Source organism: Eretmochelys imbricata, chromosome 3 (assembly GCF_965152235.1).
Source record: "Eretmochelys imbricata isolate rEreImb1 chromosome 3, rEreImb1.hap1, whole genome shotgun sequence".
In the NCBI taxonomy this organism is placed as follows: Eukaryota; Metazoa; Chordata; order Testudines; family Cheloniidae; genus Eretmochelys; species Eretmochelys imbricata.
The window spans coordinates 59,456,538-59,470,808 of record NC_135574.1 but is presented as its reverse complement, the minus strand read 5'-3'; positions in this window follow the sequence as shown (position 1 = coordinate 59,470,808).

Below are 14,271 nucleotides of genomic sequence, written 5' to 3'. Positions count from 1 at the left end.
TAACTTGAAGGCTTCAGAACATAATTTCCAGTATATACACATATCTCCTTACATATTGTCCACACAAACATTTTGCAAAGATTATGATGACCAATGTGACACAGGCTTTCAGTAGAAACTGTACATTACACAGCAGACCCCATTTTAATGGCATGGTGAGGGCCAGCATTAGACTTTTTGGGACTAAGGGCTGAGGCTGAAGCCTGAGCTCCACCCCCACCTGGGGCAGCAGGGCTCAGGCTGTGACCCCCTTTCCTCGCATCCAAGGTGGTGGGTCCCAGTCTCTGCCCCCTTCCCAGGGTCATGTAGTAACTCTGCTGTCAGAAGGGGGTCATGGTGCAATGAACCATACTCTAGGCTGAACTAGAATGTAAATACTAAACCCAGAGAATCCTTGTAACCCTTTTGAACCCCTGTGCCCTCTGGTATCAGAGGTCCTTAGGTCATACCATGGTGGTCTTAATTACAGGGGTCCCTAGAGCAGCTCAGATCAAAGGTGGCTTAAAGCCACATTGGTTCCCCTTCACCCTTTCTAGAGGCACAGCTCAGAATCTCCCCCAAGAACTTCAGGACAAAGGCTTTTGACATTTTTCTGGTTTTGACTTTTTAATTCCTTGTACATTTTTCCTCATTACAAATTCCTCACTGTTTCATTTAATATGCCATAAGAAAAACAATTAAAATGTTCTATAATATTTTATGATTTTTTCCAATTTATAGTTGGTATTTTTACTGACTCTTACCAGCATGAATAGGCTAAAATAGGGAAAGAACAAGTTAAAATTACTTAGACAAGTCCAATGACTTCAGGTCACCAGGGCCTGATGAAATACATCCTAGAATACTCAAGTTGCTGACTGATGAAGTATCTGAGCCATTGATGATCATTGTTGAAAAGTTATGGAAGATGGGAGAGATTCCAGAAGACTGGAAAAGGGCAGATATAGTACCCATCTATAAAAAGGGAAATCAGGACAACCCTGGGAATTACATACCAGTCAGCTTACTTTCAGTACCTGGAAAGATAATGGAGCAAATAATTAAGCAATCAATTTGCAAACACCTAGAAGATAATAAAGTGATAAGTGACAGTCAGCACAGATTTGACTAGAACAAATTAGGTCAAACCAATCTGATAGCTTTCTTTGACAGGGTAACAAGCCTTGTGTATATAGAGGAAGCATAGATGTGGTTATCTTGACTTTAGTAAATCTTTTGATACTGTTTTGCATGACCTTCTCATAAACAAACCAGAGAAATACAACCAAGATGGAGCTACCATAAGGTAAGTGCATAACTGGTTTGAAAACTGTTCCGAGAGAGTAGTTATCAGTGGTTCACAGTCATGCTGGAAGGGCATAATGAGTGGGGTCCCACAGGGATCAGTTCTGGGTCCAGTTCTGGTCAATATCTTCATCAATGATTTAGATAATGACATAGAGAGTACACTTATAAAGTTTGCAGGCAATACTAAACTGGGAGAAGTTGCAAGTGCTTTGGAGGATAGGATTAAAATTCAAAATGATCTTGACAAACTGGAGAAATGGTCTGACGTAAATAGGACGAAATGAAATAAGGACAAATGGAAAGTACTCCCCTTATGAAGGAACAATCAGTTGCACACATAGAAAATGGGAAATTACTGCCTAGGAAGGAGTACTATGGAAAGGGATCTGAGCGTCATAGCAGATCACAAGCTAAATATGAGTGAACAGTGTAACACTGTTGCAAAAAAAGCAAACAGTATTCTGGTATGTATTAGCAGGAGTGTTGTAAGCAAGACACAAGAAGTAATTTTGCCATTCTACTTCATGCTGATTAGGCTTCAACCAGAGGTGAAAGTAAGCCAGTATGCCCCGGTACGGTGTACCGGTAAGAGCAGGTGCGCTGTACCAGGATCGGCTTTCCAAGAGGGCAATTTAAAGCCCTGGGGTAGTGGCGGCGGGGCTGCAGTGGGGATTTAAAGGGCCCCGAAGCGCCAGCCGCTGCTACTCCCCCCCCAGGGCCCTTTAAATCCCGGCCTGAGCCCTGCTGCCCGAGCCCTGGGGTAGCGGCGGCGGGACTCTGGCGGGGATTTAAAGGGCCCCGGAGCAGTAGCAGCGGCTGGAGCCCCAAGCCCTTTAAATCCCCACCTGAGCCCTGCTGCCCGAGCCCTGGGGTAGGGGTGGGGGGGCTCTGGCAGGGATTTAAAGAGCCCCGGAGCTCCAGCCACCGCTACTGTCCCGGCCCTTTAAATCCCCGCTGGAGCCCTGCTCCCAAAGCCCTGGGGTAGCGGCGGTGGGGCTCTGGCGGGCATTTAAAGGGCCAGGGCGGTAGTGGCGGCTGGAGCCCTGGGGCCCTTTAAATCCCCGATGGAGCTCGGCCTCCGCTACCCCAGGGCTCGGGCAGCAGGGCTCAGGTGGGGATTTAAAGGGCTCGGGGCTCCGGCAGCTGCTACCATAGTGGAGCCCCAGGCCCTTTAAAGCTCTGCCAGAGCCCAGAGCCCCGGGGTAGCGATGGCAGCCGGGAGCCCCCAGGGCTCCTCAGTGATTTAAAGGGTCCTGGGCTCCGCTGCGGTAGTGGCAGCTGGAGCCCTGGGCTCTTTAAATTGCCCCCGAGCTCCGGGGCTCCCAGCCGCCTCTGCAGCTGGTAGCTCGTGGGTGATTTAAAGGGCCCTGGGCTCCCAGCTGCCACTATCGCAGCTGGAGCCCTGGCCCTTTGACTCAAGATTTAAAGGGCCCAGGGATTTAAGGCCCTGCCTCTTCCGGTTAAGGCCATGCCTCTTCCGGTTGAGGCCACGCCCCCTGCTCAGGACTCCGGCGTACCGTTAAATCCTCTAATTTACTTTCACCCTGGCTTCAACTGAAGTATTGTGTCCAGTTCTGGGTGCGATATTTCAGAAAATATGTGGACAAATTGGAGAAAGTCCAGAGAAGAGCAACAAAAATTATTAAAGGTTTAGAAAACATGACCTATGAGGGAAAATTTAAAAAATTGGGTTTGTTTAGTCTGGATAAGACAAGACTGAGAGGGGACATGATAACATTTTTGAAGTACATAAAAGGTTGTTACAAGGAGGGGAGAAAAATTATTCTCCTTAACCTCTGAGGATAGGACAAGAAGCAATGAGCTTAAATTGCAGCAAGGGTGGTTTAGGTTGGACATTAGGAAAAACTGCCTAACTGTCAGGGTGGTTAAGCACTGCAATAAATTGCCCAGGGAGGTTGTGGAATCTCCATCATCGCAGGTTAGAAAAACAATTGTCAGGGATGGTCTAGATAATATTTAGTCCTGACATGAGTGTAGGGGACTGGACTAGGTGACCTCTCAAGGTCCCTTTCAGTCCTATGAGTCTATGATTCTATGAATTGAGAATAGGTAGCCAATTTAATATTGGTAATTTAAATGTTCACATTTGGGTACCTTTTTGGAGGACATGCTTTAGTCAGACACAAGCCACTGGGCTCAATACAGGAGTAACTAGATGAAATGGTATGGCCTGTGTTATAGAGGAGGTCAGATTAGATGATCTAATGGTCTCTTCTGGCCTTAAAACCTATGAGATTTTGTTTCCAAAATGAGAGTTTGAATTTTGAAATATTACTGGGCTTGATACTGCAAACCTCTATGGATCAAACTCCCATTAGAGTCAATGGGAGTTCTGCATATGTGACAAATGCTAGATAAGGCTTATTTTTAATTGGAGTTTGGGTTAATTTTAAATGTCCTATTTTATGTAACACAAGATGGAACTAATTTCGCAAAGGAAAATATTTTATAATATGCTTTAGTATGTTATGATATTTTAAAGATGTTAGCCCATGAGAAACCATTATCAGAAGGACTTTTAGCAGCATGTCATATTTTCCACTGTGATTGGCAAAAAACTATGTAAGCATAACATATATTACACGAGATTATGGGGAAGGGGAATACATGTCTTTACTTAAATTGTAAATCATGAGCAAGCTGTTCTTTGTTTGCTCAGATAAAACTGGTAAGTGAAATGGTTTATTAGGTCGGAGACTGGCTCAGGAACGATAGTGGAAATTAAGACTTTATTTAATCTTTAGTTCTAGCTGATAGTGATGAACTATTGATGTCACATGATGACTCTGCTGTGATCTGCCATAAGTGAAATTCATTGGTGGTCTCACACTCTTAGTGGTTAGGTGTTCATGCTACAACATGACAATCATAACTGGCACCTTTCCACAGCAGGAAAGCCAGAGATAGAGGTCCTGAGCCAAAACTTGCTGAAAGTTTCTCATTCACATCAAGAGGACTAGACTCAGGCGAGAATGGGCATGTCTGGATGAGGCACAATGTTGCCAGTCAGATCATGGCTGTTCTGTGGACAGATAAAAAACTTGACTTCTCTGCATTTTGCTCTGAGCCTGCTGCCACTTAGCTGCTATGGTTACATCTACATTTGAGCTGGGAGATGTGATTCCCATCTTGCATAGACTGCTGGTGCTAGCTGTACTCAAGCTAGCATATGAACAATAGCAGCATAGCTGGGGTAGTACAGGTGGCAGGTTGGGCTAGTCACTTGAGCACATACCCACCCAGGCCCCCCCGAATACGTAGTCGGGTAGCTGGTCTGAGCTGCCGCCTGTGCTACTTTAGCTACCTCGAGCTAGCGCAGGTACACCTATGCAAGCTGAGAATCACAGCCAACTTAGATGCACACGTATCCTATACTGACACCTTTCTCTCTAAAAATGTAAACTTTTTTTTTTCTAATTGGCCATGACAGGCTCAGTTCTTAGCCTATTTTAGAAAACTGCAGGGAATTCTGCTGTTGAAGGCTTTTTCTAGGTATCTATATAGCTCTCATCAGTGTAGTATCTCAGCGCTTCACAAGCATTAACGAGTTTTATTGTCACAATACCTGTGTGAGAGTGGGAAGTATTATCCCTATTTCACAGATGGCAAAGAGAGACCCAGGGTAGATTAAGTGACTTTGCCCAAGGTCATGCAAGAAATGTGTCCAATTCCTGGTTGAGCCAGGAATTGAACCCAACTCTCTTGAATCCCAGTACCTATCCACTATCCCATCCTTCCTACCAATTACACTTATCGGTACTCCAACTCTAGCTAGAATACTTCCACTGGGCTCTGCTATTTGCTCTAACCCAATTATATGCAGCTCTAATAATTATGACTCCATGTCTCTTTCCATTGTATAAATGCACAGATGTCAGCCACTAGTAAAGTTTGGCATTAATGTTCACTCTGGGTGAAATTTACCTCAGCATTGATGGCCCATGTCAGGGGTTGAGTAGCACCCTGGTACACAGGGTCTTGTTTGGGATCTTTGTTGCTGAGAAACAGGAACTGAAGGAGTGGCAGGACAATGAGAAGAGGGATCGAAAGGAGAAAGCAGCAGGCCATAAAGAAGCAGCGGAGAGGCTCTTAAACATTATGGAACGCCAAGCAGACATGCTCCAGGCAATACTAGCTCTTCAAAGTGAGCAGCTCTGTGCCCGCCTTTCCCTGCAGCCGCTGTCGCAAAACTCTTTCCCATGCACCCCACAGACATTGCCAACACACTCTTATCGACCTCCTGGCTCCAGTCTCTACCCGCAGCGTTCCAATCCTCCCTCCTCACAGTCCTGCACTTGTGGACTCCCACTACCCACTGCTATCAACACCCGTCCCTTTGCAGTTTGGCCCTGCTGAAGTACAGTACCCGCTGCATTGTACTCCAAAGGAGAAGTTTGGATATGATCCCTGGACAGACACATATCTTTAGCCGTCCCAGGATCCCTCCTCCTCCTGGGACCTTCCATTCTCCCCTCCCACTCCCTGCTGATGTATTTTTTTCATTTGACTCTCTCCTCCAGTTGTTGTCTTTTAATAAAAGAATTGTGTTGGTTTGAAAGCAATCTTTATTCTATTAATTGAAAGCAAAAAGATCACTGCAAAGCAACATACAATTAGGTTAAACCTCCTTATTGCATCATGTGCACCAATCACCTCCTAGCATTACAAGCACTGAAATCCCAAGAATAGCAACAAATATTAGTGGCTTTCAGCTTCAAATTGTGCCTCAAGGCATCCCTGATCCTTAGAGCATTGTGCCCCTCTAATAGTCCTGGTACCTGTCTGTTCAAACTTATCCTCCAGCCTCTGCGATCCAGCTCTGAGTGAAGATTTCACCCTTCCCTTCACAAATATTATGCAGCGTACAGCATGCAGTTATAAGCATAGGAATATTGTCATTGGCCAGGTCCAGCTTCCCATAGAGGCATTGCCAGTGGGCTTTTAAATGGCCAAAAGCACACTCCACAATCATTCTGTACTTGCTCAGCCTGTTGTTGAACTGCTCCTTGCTGTTGTCAAGTTGCCCCGTCTATGGCTTCATAAGCTACAGCATTAAGGGGTAGGTGGGGTCTCCCTGGATCACAATGGGAATTTTGTGATCTTCTGGTCCGGGAAGAAAGTCCCTGCTTGCAGCTTCCTGAACAGGCCAGTGTTCCGAAAGATGTGCGTGTCATGCACCTTTCTGGACCAGCCTGCATTAATTGGGGATCGGTCCTGCTTTGAGGAGATCGGTCCTGCTTTGAGCAGGGGGTTGGACTAGATGACCTCCTGAGGTCCCTTCCAACCCTGATATTCTATGATTCTATGATTAATGTCTATGAAACGGCCCACGGTGATCCACAAGAGCCTGGAGAACGATTGAGAAATACCCCTTGCAATTAATGTACTCGGAGGCTAGGTGGTCTAGTGCCAGAATTGGAACATGCGTGCCATCTATTGCCCCTCCACAGTTAGGGAAGCCCATTTGTGCAAAGCCAGCCACAGTGTCACACACGTTGCCCAGAGTCATGGTCTTTGAGAGCAGGGAGACCAACCGTCGACTTTCCCACTCCAAACGGGTTAGCGACCAATGGGTAGCAGTCTGGAGTAGTGCAATTGCCACACCCTTCTCCAACGACAGGGCGGCTCTCATTCTCCTGTCCTCACGCTGCAGGGCTGGGGCGAGCTCACCACAGGGTCCCTTGAATGTGGCTTTCCTCATCCGAAAGTTCTGCAGCCGCTGCTCGTCATCCCGGACGTGCATCACGGTGTGATCCCGCCACTCAGTGCTTGTTTCCCGGGCCCAAAAGCTGCGTTCCACTGTGGTCAGCACCTCCGTGAATGCTACAAGCAATCTCGTGTCATAGCTACTACTACATAGCATGGCGAGATCAGTGTCTCACTCCTCTTGCCTTTGTTGTTTAAGGAATAACTCCACTGCCACTCATGATGTGTTGGTCAGAGCGAGCAGCACACTGGTCAGCATCCATTCCTGCAGCCCGAAGAGGCAGAGCGCACAGTACACAAACCACTGAAAGATGGTGCCAAATGCAGATGGAAGAACAGGGATTTCTGGGATGCAAAGCAATGCATCATGGGTCATTGGAACAGGACCCAGTGTGCTGTGCGACGCCCTCTGCCTTCTCACAAGTCTTAGCAGCAGAAGAGGAAGAGATGTTCTGTGGGATAGCTGCCCAGAGTGTACCACTCCGAATACTGCAAGTGCTGCAAGTGTGAACACGCTATTGTGCAGGCAGCTGACAGTGTGAACACACAACAGCAGTTTCCCTTCAGCACTCTCTGAGCAGCACTGTAACTTTGCCAGTGTAGACATGTCTTTAGGGACACTGCGATGACAGACCAACACAGGTTAATTTATTCTGGGAGCTGCATAGAATTTCAAGAACCAATGGCCCAAATCAAGAGTACCTTTAAATTTATTATAGCGAAATGCAGTCTCTTCTCTACCACAAGGGACATTACAGACTCTACCCATTGCAAAACTGCCCCCCCCGCCTTATTTTATTTTATTCAACTTTAAAAAAATCAAATAAAGAAATAAATCCCAACCTCTTTTACTTTTAGTATTTTCATTTTGCAGTTTTGGACTGTGTCTTTCAATATATTTTCTACGGGTTTGCTTTATTTCACAGTCCTGCCCTGGAGATAATATGGCGCTGACCCATCCTGTGGGAAGTGGGGGTGAGGGGAGGGAGGAGGGAAGGAGGGGAGATGGAACAAGACACTGAATGAAAGTAATCTGCCTTGGAGAAGCAGCTTGCCTCCTGGAGCTCCCTGGTCTGCATGAGAGTGCACAAACTGCTGCATATTTTTGACTACTGTAAAAAACTCTGGGGAGATTCCCACAAACATTCTTTTAATAAAATTTTAACACAGCGTCTGAGAGTATTTAGATTTCAAAATTTCCCAGGGGCCAGTCCTTGGCAACTCTTCTGCCATTTCCTTATAGCTCATTTTATGTGGGTTAGCATTTTCTGGCTACAATTCTGTCATCTGAGCTCCCTGGATTCCTTTTCAGATATTAAAGGACTACCACTTCACAGCCTGCACAGCCTCCCATGGGGGAGGAGAGCAGCATTAACCCTCTTCTATAAACAGGGTTGCCAAGGCACACAGAAATCCAGTGACTTGCTCAAGGTTTGACAGGAAGTCTGTGAAGGAACCAGGAATAAAAATACAGATCTCCTTATTCTCAGTCCTGTCTTTTAGCCATATAAGGGTATGTCTACACTGCAGTCATGGCCGTGATTAGCAGCTCATGTAGACATACGCATGCTAGCTGTACTCCAGCTAGTTTGCTAAAAATGGAAGGGAGAATGCAGCAGCATGGGCTTAAGCACTGGCCGCACCCTGAGGACATTCCTTGGGGGAGGGTGTCTGGTGGCTCATGTTCTAGCTACCGTACAGCTAGCATGGGTACGTCTCCATGAATTGCAAATCATACCCAGGACTGCAGTGAAGATGTACCCTCAGCAAGAGTTCTTCCTGCACTATAACCCCTTTACTGCTGCTAAGTTGGGGACACTTTGGATTAGTTATGTTTGAAAAATTGGGTATCGTCATATGGCCTGTCCTTATAGGCGAGTTGTTGCTCTGCATTGCATCCATGTTTGCTGCCAGGAGTTTGAAAACGACACACAAGAGCACGTGCTTATGGGCTGGAACAGAGGGAATTTTGGGTTTTTGACCCCAACCCTCCACAGTTGCGTTAGAGTTGCAGAGGCATCCTGCAAAATCCAGCGACAATTGCTCCAGAGGCGGTGTGCCTGGAGGTGGTGTGAAGGGCACTGGGATGCCTACCCACAGTACAACAAACTTTTGCGGATGCATTAGATGCATTGTGGCTACAGTGCCCTGGTACACGTGGCAGAGTGTGAAAGCACCGTCACTGGCATTCTGTCCACAGGACTTTTACCAGCACAACTTTCTGGTGTAGATGGAGCCTGTGACACTGTCACCCCTATTCTGCTGCTAAACCTGGGGACACGTAGGGTTAGTTGCTATTAACAAATTGGCTATGTAAATTAAGTGACAGATTTACTTGGCCTCAAGAAATTTTGCTAAATTTTAGGGGACGATATTACTTTTGGGAGAATGCTACCACAGACTAGCCACCTACTGTAAAAGACACTCAAGTGTGAGTTACGTAGAGGAATGGAAGGGATAGATAAATGGAGGCAGGGATGTCCTGGAATGACAGTGACAAGCATACAGCAGCACAAAGCCCCAGTGAATGTCTGTCTGTCAGTCCAAATATTAGCAGGATTAGAGAAAGCACACAGCTTCTGTCCACAGTGTGCAGCCAAACAAACATTTCATCACAATCGCCAGTGAGAAAAAGAGCACTTTTTTGCAGAGTTGCACAGAAATAGGCACCCACCACAACACCAGATTTTTCTATTTTATGTACCATTTACTTTCAGGCCATGCAGGCATGTATATGACTGCAAGGAGAGCTTGGCCTGTAGTCCTCACCTGTGGGGAGTCCCAAGCTCCAATTTCTTGGCTTCTTCCCCTTTCTTGGCTGAATAAAGAGCATACTGGGACGTCTTTGAAAAAGTCACTTCATTCACTGCAGATTTCTCATTTCCAGAGATCCCCAGCTGGGCCTGCTTTGTGCTCCAATGCATACACACAGCACACGTCAGAGGAGACCCTGTAGAATTAATCGTCTAGCATCACTTAGAGAGAAAGGAGTTTTGAAAATGAGGCTATTTAAAATCAGCAAGGCCCTAAATGTCTGGTGATTCAGATGAGATGTATTCCCATACAAAACTTGCCAAATTCATAGCAAGCACAATTAATCTTATTTCCCAAATTTTGTATCCTCTTCTACCTACCTGTGTCACACTTGGCTTTTTATTTTATAATTTTTTTTTATATGGCTTTGCTAAAAGAGACCTGTCTTTAGAGGTGTTCCACGATGTTTGGTGTATGTGCCTGGTACCTGGTATAGTTTCCATTTTAAAGGCGTTTAGAAGTAAAAGGAGGAGAAAGAAAGAAAAAACAACAAAACAAACAGAAACATGTAAACAAATGTCTTATTGAGGGTTGGCTGCTAGCTGAGACAGACTTTCCCACTGGAGCCCAGCAGTATTTCCAACATGCTCTTGTGTACTATCCTTGGCATTCAAATTTAACAAGAAATTACAAACCAGCAACTCTATCCATTACTGATACCCCACAAATTGCAACCCTGAATCACTGTCAGAAGCATCCAGCATTAACAAATCAAAGAGCAATGGCTAAGGCTGACATGGATGCAGACAATGAAAGGGCCTTTTCCCACCCTGAATAAACATAGCAATAGAAAAAAATATTTCCTGAAATGTTTATACAGTGTATCCCAGAAGACCCACACAATGAAAACAAAACATATCCTTGTGACTGGATGGATTTGGTGCACAAATGGTTAATAAAGAATGATTTATAAAATGTTCAGGGCTTAAATTCATGTTGCATAGTTATATACATAGCTCTTATGACTGGAAAACCTTATACACTGAGCTGAAATTGTACACTATTTGTTTAGCACCAATCATATGCTTAATGCTATACAAAACACAGAAATACAGTAAAGAAAGCCCTTGCTCTGAGGAGTTTACATGCTAAAGAACAGATACCTAGAAGATGGGGCATACTAGGAAATCCAGAGGAGGGTATTCTTTGTTATTAATAAAATCAGTCACATCAAGTTGCTTCATATTTCTGCTCAGCTGACTCATGAGGATAGCCCCATTGATATTACTGGGATTTCTCCTATAATGTAGGCAAGCAGCACTTGGCTATGATATAGAGACAGGCATGGAGCTTAACCATGTGTGGTGTTACATAATCTGTCATAACCGCTCTCATTATAATGTTGCAAATTTATGGCATGAACCATGCCTTATAAGGTTTACAGTGTATGACTCCTTGTAAAGAATATTCCCCCTTCCACATCACACTCCCTGTACACTGCTCACCAGGGTCAGGGCCAATTGTCACAGTACCTGAGCTCAGGGAAACACAGAGACTGTTCCTCCGTGAACCCCCAGGATACAAATCACTGTAAACTGGGCAGGGATCTCTGCCCCTTTCAATGGCCTGCTAAGCTTGATGTTAGATGCATGCCAGATCATCCAACTGGTTGGTGTTACATGAGGCTTCCCCTTTCCCTCTGGGGAGCTAGGAAAAGATTGTGTCTCATGAATGCCCCCTCAGCTGATGTGGTTCCATACTTCCCCTGACTCTGGGCTTTGGCTAAATGCCACAATCTAGCCCTAAATCTGACATTTTCTTCCCAGACCCGAATTCCAGGTGGTGATACATCTTCACATACCATATGTTGCATGACTTCTTGATCTTCCCAGAATCCTTAGTTTGGTATTGAAAAATTCTTGTCTCTCCTCAAAAAGAAAAGGAGTACTTGTGGCACCTTAGAGACTAACCAATTTATTTGAGCATGAGCTTTCGTGAGCTACAGCTCACTTCATCGGATGCATACCGTGGAAACTGCAGAAGACATTATATACACACAGAGACCATGAAACAATACCTTCTCCCTCCCCACTGTCCTGCTGGTAATAGCTTATCTAAAGTGATCATCAAGTTGGGCCATTTCCAGCACAAATCCAGGTTTTCTCACCCTCCGCCCCCCCCCCACACAAACTCACTGGATTTGTGCTGGAAATGGCCCAACTTGATGATCACTTTAGATAAGCTATTACCAGCAGGACAGTGGGGAGAGAGGAGGTATTGTTTCATGGTCTCTGTGTGTATATAATGTCTTCTGCAGTTTCCACTGTATGCATCCGATGAAGTGAGCTGTAGCTCACGAAAGCTCATGCTCAAATAAATTGGTTAGTCTCTAAGGTGCCACAAGTACTCCTTTTCTTTTTGCGAATACAGACTAACACGGCTGTTACTCTGAAATCTGTCTCTCCTCAGTGACTCATTTTCCTCCTGCATTGTTGATCTGAAAAGAGCAGGCAGTAAAGTCAAATGTGAGTGGCACAGTTGAATTTCCTTTAATCAAAACCACTAACATGAAAATCTTTCTCATGCTGTCCCTGAGTTTGTTCCTGTGCTTTGACTTTTATGGTTATGGAACTGCTTCCTGTGATGGGGAATCAGAGCTGAGAATTCGGAATCTGCAGATCAGGTTGCATAACGTGACCTGGCCACTTCGAGCTCTCTGTCCTCTGGAGTGTTACGTCACGTGAAGCGTCCAAAAGAATTCTGCCCACCTTTTCCAATTCTGCATGTGTAAATGTCAGAGCTGCTGTAACCGCAGTTAAATGTCTGTCAGCTAAAGAACAGCACTTTTAACAGCGCAGTAGCTGCTAGTTCATATAGGTTAGTGGTACTGCAGCAACCACTATGATTGTTTCCTTCTGCTGCCCCTGTCAGTCTGTCTGGTTCCACCTGTTGTCCCTGGGTTTATATTTAGACTGTAAGCTTTTTAGGGCAGGGACTGTCTTTTTGTTTTGTGTTTATACAGTGCCCAGCACAATGAGGTCCTGGTCCATCACCAAGCACTGCTGCAATAACCATAATCATTATAATTAATGATACAATTAATAATTGCTCAGCAGTGGGTGGGATCTCACATGCTAAGTGGGAGCTTGAAACCACAACCTGGCTCAGAAGCAAGAATGTAACCAATTGACCCATGATGAGGATGTACGTTTTCTTGCATAACTGGGGCTGAGAGAACACCCTTTGCAATCTACGCCATATTCAAACACCCATGATGTAAGAATTTACAGGAATGATCCTGGCGACGAGACTGGTTTTGCCACATTTGTTTCATGTCACATTGCTGTATTTTTTCTTTTAGTTTATTTATTTTGGCTTCATCACACTCAACTGATCATGTCTTTTTGTACTGATGAAATATATGGATCTTCCAGCACTTACCACATGTTCTTGTCCTAACATATGATACCAGAGTTATTAGATACAGGCCACAGCTCTCTAGCTGGGTGGTCAGGTTTGTTCATTTAACCAACTGAAAATTGCAAAATCAGGCTCTTCACCAAAAGTGAGTCCAGGACCCAATTTGTCCAATTTAAGATATATGGAAGTAAATCTGATAGACTGTACATACTGTTAAGTATTTCAGTTTCACAGCCACAGAAATCCCAGGCGGTAAATGGAAACCTTTCAAAGAATGAATAAGAAACCACAGCAGGATTGAAACTGCAAATAAGCAAATTGTTTTACAGATTTAATCAGCCCCATGTGTTTATTATCAACAACTTCTAAAGGGATTTGTTACTGATGAAGAAGAACACCCAGCAGGAAATAGGGGCATACTGCAGTAAATTTGAGAATTCTAATCAAGTTCTGTTCCTTTGATGTATGATCTCCTAATTTTATTAGGTAACAACTAATTATGTGCTCTGTTTCTTTGAGGTAACAGATTTGGTTGGATGCATTTTTGTTTTCTATCATCAGCTAAAAGAGAAAGTAGTTATAACCTAAATTTTTAAAGTCATTTTCAAATGAACAAATAACTCAATAAACAAATTAGTTGCACTCCAGTGGTGGGAAAAAAAAACCCTGCCTGGTGGTGAGGATGTAGAGTCCCTCACAGTGTCAAAGGAAGGAGCTAAAAGAAATACAAGGCTATGCTGAAAATAATACTTCACATAACAATTTGGCACATCAAAGAGGAATTAAAATAACATGAAATCTATGATTCTGACACAGTCTATAGTGTTCCAAGTCACACACAAACACTGTTAGAAACTGAATATACATCCTTTCTTCCCTGTATTCACTGAGAGCTGGGAATACACGAATAGCTATAGTAACATGGCAAAAGAAATGCTTTAGTTGAACACAACTTAATTGTCCCTCAGTAATTTCCCAAGAACCGATCACCAAATCCAAAGAGAGACCTCCAAAATGCAACAGTAGCTATTGTGTTCTTTCTTCCCTCCTCAGCAAAGGACAAGACTGCAGTGTAAGTTGTTC